The sequence below is a fragment of the Doryrhamphus excisus genome, chromosome 2 (genome assembly GCF_030265055.1).
Source record: "Doryrhamphus excisus isolate RoL2022-K1 chromosome 2, RoL_Dexc_1.0, whole genome shotgun sequence".
Lineage (NCBI taxonomy): Eukaryota > Metazoa > Chordata > Actinopteri > Syngnathiformes > Syngnathidae > Doryrhamphus > Doryrhamphus excisus.
The window spans coordinates 17160236-17170224 of NC_080467.1; the positions used below are offsets into that span (position 1 = coordinate 17160236).

At 41.7% G+C, this 9989-nt stretch overlaps 1 protein-coding gene across 2 annotated transcripts in view; it reads left to right on the forward strand.

Moving 5' to 3' along the window:
- The first annotated feature begins 1353 nt into the window (after positions 1–1353).
- The window catches only part of LOC131108616 (spindlin-Z), a 21223-nt gene continuing 12587 nt past the window's right edge, over positions 1354–9989 (forward strand). The window contains exon 1 of one of the 2 annotated variants that reach the window (XM_058059759.1): positions 1354–1507. The gene's annotated coding sequence lies outside the window, so the exon portion shown is untranslated. Of the gene's footprint in view, positions 1508–8043; positions 8086–9989 lie in introns of those variants that run through there. The other variant, XM_058059769.1, reaches the window with a different exon arrangement.

Sequence of the window (9989 nt, forward strand, 5' to 3'; positions counted from 1 at the left end):
ATCAGTGTTATGTACAATGCACTGTTGCACTTTTATCAACTGGGCTATGAGTAATGCACATGAAGCTGCTTGGTTGCATGTCCAGTCAGATACACTGCACGGCGTGATAACAAACTGTCTCGGGACATTCGATGGAAATCAGCCTTTGGCAAGAATCTGACATATTTACATGCAGTAATCCCTCCTTTGTGGTGGTTCATCGGTTCCAGACCGGACCGTGATAAATGAATTTCCACAGTCTTTATTTATAGTCTTTATTTATAAATTTAATATTTTCATACTTACAGCATAGACAACCTGTTTAGGCCACCTAAATATGGTTTTTAATATAATAGAGCACCCTAGACATGAAATAATACCCCTACAGTCACCTTTACATTAATATAACCAAATATAGTAGCCATAGACTAATGCTTGTGTGTGTTGCTATAAATGTATTCCCTAAGTGAGTTGAGAGGTGGGTGGACAGGAAGTGGCAGCGGGGAGTTCTGAGTTGAGTTTTAGTGTGGCGTGGGTTATAGCTGTACGGATAACAGTAGTGTTTTTATTAGGGATAAATATGCCTGTTGTGAGATTATTCACACATATAATAAAAGCCTATTGATCTGACAATCAAGTCTGGTGCTTGTGTGTCTCACTCAGCATTACAGTAACATTACTGACATCTAGTGACCAGTATAGAATACTACATGAATGCATCTTCTGATACATGTTGGCTGACAACCAGTCCAGGGCGTGCCCTGCCTCTCACCCAAAGTCAGCAGGGATAGGCTCCAGCATTGGTTTTATGTAAATATTTGTTTAGCCTTTTTATTAATTAAAAAAACATTTTAACATATTTTGTTAAAATAGATTTTTTTATACAGCCCTCTGTGGAAGAGGTTTGGCCACCTTGACACATTTAACTAGGAAAAATGCTTTGCCTCATAATTTGTCATAGCTATTAGGTCAGGGCGGGACAGACAGCGAGAAGTGTAAAGCCACGATGTTAAGACCGGAAGTTTGACTTTTAGGAAAAATAAAAGCGTCACACTAAAAATTATGTTTGCGCCACTACTTCATCTTTTATTTGAATATTTCTTTATCGGTACACATTGGATTTATTGCTCATATTTTCCCTAAATCCTTGATGTGATTCCCTAAAGGAATAGTTTACATTTAAATATGGACATAAAATTAACTATTTTGTTTTGCATATGTATATGTCTTTTTTCATCGGAATATTAATAAGTTAAACTTCTCATTGTATATTAAAATAAGATGTTCGCCTGAAATGTTCTTCGACTCCTATTTCAACTTTCCTCACGTAGTCGACGTGGTTTTATTTTGTAATACATTACCGGACGTGTCACACTTCAGTGGGTTTGTCTTAACTTCCCGTAGTGAGATGGCCGTGCAGTCCCCTGCTGGTTCCCGTGAATTCCTAGCGAGTTCTGTGGACGGTCAGCAGGAGGCGAGACAACTCACCCCAGTCCTTCTCCACACCTACTGGTGAAAAATAAAAACGGTAAGACAAAAAGCGAACGCGGACCTGAAGCTTAGATAGCATGTCAGGCCGCAACAACAAAAACATAAAATGTGCGCTAGTTTTGTAAAGAGGAGCCGACGGCTGGTGTTGGCGGGGGAGGGGCTGCAGGCAGCAGCAGACAGCCGGAGACATAACCCTGTCTGCTGCTTGCTTTCCGCCTGCATTAGGTATGTCTTTCCGCTGCGGACAATCCCCCAGCCTGCCACCTTCTCCCGGCCCCTTTTTCTTAGGATGCGTATGAGTGCGTCTAAACAATGGAGAGTAAATCAAGCGAGCAACATGGCTGACGCTGGCCCTGCAGAATCAGATTGCTCCTTTTTCACTGTAGATGATGATGCATGTATACTTACCATTTCTTCGGCCTTTTAGCTTGGTCACATTAGCAGCTTATTATTTCATTTTTGAACCCACAACGTATAGTAACGGCCTGCCAGACTGTCTATAACCGCAATTCTAGGTGGCCATAATTGAAGAAACTGCTTTCACTGCATTATGTCTTATGAAGTGTAAGAGGCTGTTTGCTATTTGTTGTTGTTGATGCATGGTGCTGTCAGTCAGGTCCTCCTTTGTCAACGTGGAACTGTATTAAAGCAAAGGTCAAAGTAAAGTGTGATCCTGCAGGTAAACCACAGTAGGCCAGTTGTTGTCTTACTAGCGCACCAGTGGAAAAAAATAATTTGAACCATTTTTGGTAAATAAAACAGTCCTTATGTTGATGCTTGCTTCCCAGTCACACTACACCAAGGTCATAAAAAGCCACATGCATGCAGTATTTGTATCATGGCATTTGACAGCAACCTATTGAAATGCGCAGGAGGGCAACACGTGCGGTGTCTGTCCTGAGCATCACTGATGCGGCGGATTTGCTTCTGCACCTAAGGAAAAAAAAATGTTGCTTCCTGGACTCCTTGTAATTGTGTGTTAAATTTAACAACAATGTACACATCCTTGTATATCTAATACTGCAGCTGGAGTACCCAGCATGCCTTGTGGGCACTTTGTAAATAACAGTTAAAGTTATGTGTTTGTGTTAGCGCTTAGCCACATAGAATGGTAGTTGGTGGTTTTGGTGTTGTGCTGTTTATTCTTTGCTTTGGTGACTGTCGTTTGTGTTCGTTGTGTTGTCAAACAAGCTGTTGGCTGGGACTGCAGTGCTTCTGACTGTGCAGCATTATGGTGTCATCTACTGGACACAGTTGTAACAACACTCAGTTTATTATAGTGTAAATGTGAGCAAAGGTGAGCAGATAGCACCAAATCTTTAAAAACAATATAGGGCTAAGTATCAGATAAATGAATTAGTCAGCTAAATCTTTGTATTTTCCATAATTTTAACTCACAGTGCTGTTCAATAAACCCTGTCATGTTACTGTCCTGGGCGGCACGGCGGGCGAGTGGTTAGCGCACAGACCTCACAGCTAGGGATCGATTCCACCCACGGCCATCTCTGTGTGGAGTTTGCATGTTCTCCCCGTGCATGCGTGGGTTTTCTCCGGGTACTCCGGTTTCCTCCCACATTCCAAAAACATGCTAGGTTAATTGGCGACTCCAAATTGTCCGTAGGATGTCCATATGAATGAGTGTGAATGGTTGTTTGTCTATATGTGCCCTGTGATTGGCTGGCGACCAGTCCAGGGTGTACCCCGCCTCTCGCCCCAAGACAGCTGGGATAGGCTCCAGCACCCCCGCGACCCTCGTGAGGAAAAAGCGGTTGAAAATGTATGAATTAATGAATGTTACTGTCCTAATAAAGTAGCCACATTTGACAGTCATAGTAAAGAGAAAGCCAGCACCCCACACGGCTAACATTATGTTACTAAGATACATTAATGCTAATGTCTATCTGATTTGGACTAAATTAAAGAACTGCATCTTTTCAGTGCATTGTAATACAAGAAAAGGAGTCAATATGAGCTAGCTAACAATGCACGTCATTGGATACACATATTTCAACTATAAAGACCTCACTGATAATAACATGTAATAGTTGTTGTAATAGTCTCAGTATTTTGATGGTTTAAAACACTTCTTTTCTCGGCGCACTCATACACAATACTTAAGCTAGTTCCGTCAATAACGGCAACAACAACACTTGTGATGTCCGTTCTCCTTGGGATGGTTGTGTCTTCAGCACCAGACGTTTGTTCCAGTTCTCGGGGAAAAAAAGAAATGTTCACTGCAAACTAGCATCTTCCGTCTGTAAATGGAGGTGAGACAAGCGGTTAGCGAGGCGTCGTGTCAGTCCGCCAGATAAAAATAGTTTTTCATGTTAGCTGCTACAATAATAATATCGCTGTAGTTTGGTTAATGCAAGTCAGTCATGTAAATGGAACACTGTTGGATTTTTTTTTGTAAAGGCTGTAGTGTCATAATAGGTTTTCCCATGATGTGTGTTGTTAGCTAGCTCATATTTACTTGTTTTTTTCGTGCTAGAATGCACAGAAAAGGGAAAGAAATATGGAAATATACAAGGAAATATTACAAGGATTGTAAATAATGGGCTAAATGCAGTTCCCCTTTAAATTTACCTTGAGGTTCATGGTGTTAAAGTTGCTGTTTAGCTCATGTACACATTTTCTGTCTGTCTGTTGTTTTCCTTCTCTTTCCTTACTTTGCCATTTTCTCTTCACTCGCATCTTCCTCTGTGTAGGCGACAGGAACGTTTTGGTGATGTAAGTCATCAAGTTACTCGAAATACCCGATGAATCATTTCGCCCGTTATGTGTTCTTGGCATGACAGAGCTCTGGATTGGTGGTGTCACCCATAGGCTGTGTTTCAGTTTGTGCCCATCCGTACCTCAATATATATTAAGTACACCGCATACCTAGGTCCTGTGGGTAGGAATTTTAACAGGATAATGTTGTCCTTAATTGCGCATTCACCGAAATTGACGATTGCATATTTATCTGCTGTTGTTTCTTCCTCTGTCCTTTGCTAATTGTGAATTGCAGCCACCCAATTTAGGATTAATCCCAGTTTTACCCCTTAGCACCTTCAAACGACAAACAAACAAGGCAAGCTTGCATGGCGTGGGGAAGGAATGATCTGCTCAGTCTTTCAGTGGAGCAGGACAGTGATAGTAATCTGCCACTGAAACGTCTCTTATGTTGGGAAATGATGCTGTGCATTGGATGATGCTGGTTGTTCAAGATAGAAAGAAGCCTCCTCAGTGTAAGAAGAAGGTGTAGCAGGAGGGATCTCTTCTAGATTGTTTTAAAAAAAAAGCCACACGCAAAACACCTGTAGCGACTTTTTCTGATCTCATTGGACACTTTTGTAGACCTTTGTAGACATGAAAGCACATGTTGCTCTTCTCAACGAGCAGTGGGTCCTGCTGTCCCGTCCCCATCTAAAAGCACTCGCAGGCAGCTTGTGATGTAAAAACACAAAAAGTTAGTGAGTTAAAAGTTAATCAACAACTATTTAGGACATTGAATAATCATTATTTGATGCAATAAATCTACAGTGAAGAAAATAAGTATTTGAACACCCTGCTATTTTGCTATTTCTCCCACTTAGAAATCATGGAGGGGTCTGAAATTTTCATCGTAGGTGCATGTCCACTGTGAGAGAGATAAACTAAAAAGAAAAATCCAGAAATCACAATGCATGATTTTTTAACAATTTATTTGTGTGATACAGCTGCAAATAAGTATTTGAACACCTGAGAAAATGAATGTTAATATTTGGTACAGTAGCCTTTGTTTGCTATTACAGAGGTCAAACGTTTCCTGTAGTTTTTCACCAGGTTTGCACACACTGCAGGAGGGATCTTGGCCCACTCCTCCACACAGATCTTCTCTAGATCAGTCAGGTTTCTGGGCTGTCGCTGAGAAACACGGAGTTTGAGCTCCCTCCAAAGATTTTCGATTGGGTTCAGGTCTGGAGACTGGCTGGGCCATGCTAGAACCTTGATATGCTTCTTACGGAGCCACTCCTTGGTTTTCCTGGCTGTGTGCTTCGGGTCGTTGTCGTGTTGGAAGACCCAGCCACGACCCATCTTCAATGCTCTGACAGAGGGAAGGAGGTTGTTCCCCAAAATCTCACAATACACGGCCCCAGTCATCCTCTCTTTAATGCAGTGCACTCGTCCTGTCCCATGTGCAGAAAAACACCCCCAAAGCATGATGCTACCACCCCCATGCTTCACAGTAGGGATGGTGTTCTTCGGATTGTACTCTTCATTCTTCTTCCTCCAAACACGCTTATTGGAATTATGACCAAAAAGTTCTATTTTGGTCTCATCTGACCATAAAACTTTCTCCCATGACTCCTCTGTATCATCCAAATGGTCATATGCAAACTTAAGACGGGCCTTGACATGTGCTGGTTTAAGCAGGGGAACCTTTCGTGCCATGCATGATTTCACATCATGACGTCTTAGTGTATTACCTACAGTAACCTTGGAAACGGTGGTCCCAGCTCTTTTCAGGTCATTGACCAAGTCCTGTCGTGTAGTTCTGGGCTGATTCCTCACCTTTCTTAGAATCATTGAGACCCCACGAGGTGATATCTTGCATGGGGCTCCACTCCGATTGAGATTGACCGTCATGTTTAGCTTCTTCCATTTTCTAATGATAGCTCCAACAGTGGACCTTTTTTCACCAAGCTGCTTGGTAATTGCTCCGTAGCCCTTTCCAGCCTTGTGGAGGTGTACAATTTTGTCTCTGGTGTCTTTGGACAGCTCTTTGGTCTTCGCCATGTTACAAGTTAAAGTCTTACTGATTGTATGGGGTGGACAGGTGTCTTTATGCAGCTAACGACCTCAAACAGGTGCATCTGATTCAGGATGATACATGGAGTGCAGGTGGACTTCTAATGGGCAGACTAACAGGTCTTTCAGGGTCAGAATTCTAGATGATACACAGGTGTTCAAATACTTATTTGCAGCTGTATCACACAAATAAATTGTTAAAAAATCATGCATTGTGATTTCTGGATTTTTCTTTTTAGTTTATCTCTCTCACAGTGGACATGCACCTACGATGAAAATTTCAGACCCCTCCATGATTTCTAAGTGGGAGAAATAGCAAAATAGCAGGGTGTTCAAATACTTATTTTCTTCACTGTATATATTTTTAATTTCCTTTGTCATCCATGAAAGTAGACCTATTATCTTTGTGTTTTATCCAAAGCAAGAGCTTAGCAGCAACAACTGCAATCAAGCGTTTGCATTGAGTCTCTCAGAGCAGTGATTTTCAACAACTGTGCCGCGGTGCACACAAGTGTGCCGTGAGAAATTGTCAGGTGTGCCGTGAGGAATTATTCAATATCACTTTTTTAATTAACATGTATTAATAATGCGGCACGGCGGTCTAGTGGTTAGCGCGCAGACCTCACAGCTAGGAGACCAGGGTTCAATTCCACCCTCGGGCATCTCTGTGTGGAGTTTGCATGTTCTCCCCGCATGCGTGGGTTTTTCTCTAATTGGCGACTCCAAATTGTCCATAGGTATGAATGTGAGTGTGAATGGTTGTTTGTCTATATGTGCCCTGTGATTGGCTGGCGACCAGTCTAGGGTGTACCCCGCCTCACGCCCGAAGACAGCTGGGATAGGCTCCAGCACCCCCGCGACCCTCGAGAGGAAAAAGCGGAAGAAAATGAATGAATGAATGTATTAATAATTTTCTGCAAATATTATGTCATTGTCGCGTGTCATTTGTGTAAAGACTGGCAGAGCAATGTAATATTCGTCCATGTGGCAACACGTAGCTGATTGCATCGTTCCTCTAATAGACTTAGTGATGCACGTGAGAGGTAGTGGTGACATTTTGTAACATTGTTGGTTAAATTAGTATGCGGATCAAAAGGATCTGCTGTGTCGAGTCCGTAATCAGGAAAAAGCTGAAAGAAGCAAATAATGTTGGTTATTGGTGTGCCGCAAAATTTTTCCAACATAAAAAAACGTGCCGTGGCTCAAAAAAGGTTGAAAAACACTGTCTTAGAGCGCTGTGGAGGAATTTTAACCTGCTCATCTTTGCAGAATTGTTGTCATTCAGCCATAGTGGAGGGTTTTCCAGTATGAAGTGCCTTTTTTATTTTGGAGGATAAGACTAAACATATCAGGAGAATGTCGGTCGAAATGTTCACATATTATGTTGGCAACGCTCAAGTCTGGTCACATGACATGACCAGGGTTTTGCTTGTCTACACGGCAATGACAAGCCGGCGTTATCAGATTTCCCCTGTTTTCAAATATAAGCATTTCAAGCTGTCTTCATGTGGATGAAAGACTGAAAGTATGAAAGCCAAGGTACTTGTTTTGGGGACATAGCTCAACTTGATGGAACCCAAATGGTTTGCTGGTGAACAGAATCAATATTTTTTTGTGTGTGATTGTTGAGATCACCCCCATTGTCGGCAACCCCCCCCCCCCCGTGTAGTTTCAGCACACAGAATGACATTGAGCAGTTTCTGTCCAATACAACTCTGCCCCACGACAAGAGATGAGTAATCATGCGTTGCCCAGGGAAACAGGAGGGGAATCACCACCATCTGCAGCCAAATGCTGCAAAATGTCTCCCGTGATTCTGGAAGGTTCTGCAGGTAACCAGCTGTGAGTAGTTTCCACTATGCTGCAGCTACTGTTGTTGTTGTGTTCACACTACATTGTCTGGTCTTGATGAGTAAGACCCTTAAGCTCGGCAGAATAGAGGCAGAAATGATGGCTGCTGTTGGGTGCTAATACTGTATACTGCTAAGGGAAACACTGGTGACAAAACTGCAGTATGGTTGATGGACACTGAATATTTAGCTTGTGTTGCTAAATAAGGGTGACCAAAGTATTAGTATTGTAAAACATGTTTATTGTCATTTTGGATGTAGTAGATGTTTGTGTATGGTATGTGTGTAAGAGACATTGTCAAAGCTTTATTAGCATATCCAAAAGTCCTTGCTTCCCCCAAAATCTCAAATACTACTCAGGGAAGCAAAAGCTTTGACTATTTCTTATTGTATACCGCCCAAAAATCTTTGATTATTTATTTCATAATTACTCAAGGACTTGTTTCACCCCTACTCAGATGATACAGTACAGTCATCCCTCGTTTATCGCATTTATTTTGTTCCAGACTCGACCACCATAAGTACATAGTAAGATAAGTCAGATTCAATATTAATAAATGCAATGGTATCGGAGTTAGAGCATAGAAAACTTGCTTGTGACCTTCTAAAACTGTTTTTTTTTTAACACGATTAGAGCCCTGAATTCATCAAATAACACCCCTATATTCACATTTATACTCGTATTACCTGATATAGTAGCCATTATAAGCAACAATAAGACATAATAACTCAGTTTTTGCTTTGGGAAACTTGTTGTAGTATCTTGAATGTAATGTGCGCTTTCTATCATCCATCCTCACTTTGACCATCCTTGTTTACACCATATTGCACAACTCATACGCACAGGCTACGGGATCTCTACAGGAACACAAAAGCCGGCCACTGCTTTTAGCACAGCAAGCTATCGAAAAAGCTATCAAAAAATGTACCACTTCCACAGGGAATGGGAGGAGAACTCCTGAATCCATTAATGCAAGTTAAGGTAATGTGACATTACTGACGCCTAGTGGCCGAATACTATGTATGACTTGTATTGCAATATTTTTACTAATCATAGGCCATTGTCAACCGCAAAACGGGATCATTTATGAATTAATACTTTTTTTTTAAACACAAGTTCAAAGTGTGATGTTGTGAGGGACGACTGTACTTATCTTAAATTGAAAAAAAAAACAAAAAGAACTTTGAAAATAGTTTCTCTGCACTGTAGCCAGGCTGACAAAGTGATGATAAATCTGTTCTGATCATTCTCAGTTGAAGCATTCTTTTGACAATAAAGTGTCATTTTTAGCAAATCCATCCTTCAAGTGTAAGTGGCCTGAGGAGCAATTTCCATGACTGATGCATACTTGGAGAGTTGAAGTCCCACAGGTTTTTCGGGTCTGCCGCCTGCAATTTCTTTCTCTAATTCACCACCTTGCTTACTCCCCATGAACAATAGATCCTTAATACTGTCACAGGTTAAGTAGTTCACAGTGGCTCAGGAGGTCCAGAAACCGGACAGTTGGCGGTTCGATGCCCGCTTCCTCTATCCCAATCATCATTGTTGTGTCACCCACTTTGTGTCCTGGTGTATAAATGTGAGTAAATGTTTGGTGGTGGTTGGAGAGGTCGCCACGTTTCCGTCAGAATGCCCCGGGGGCAGCTATGGTTACTAAGCCTACCACCGTCAGTGTGTTCCTGCGGAGTGAATGAATAAGTTCTCTCACTTTAAAGTGCTTTGGGTGTCTAGTAAACATCATGGTCATTTTAAGCAGCTGTAATTAAACTTCTTTCAAGAAAATCTAAGATTAATCCAACTCAATATCCAACCTTCCTTTTCTGTCCAAGATTCCACTGGAGCTAGGGTCTGGGTGAGACTGGGCCACATCAGGTTTTCCAAAAAAAAAACAAAAA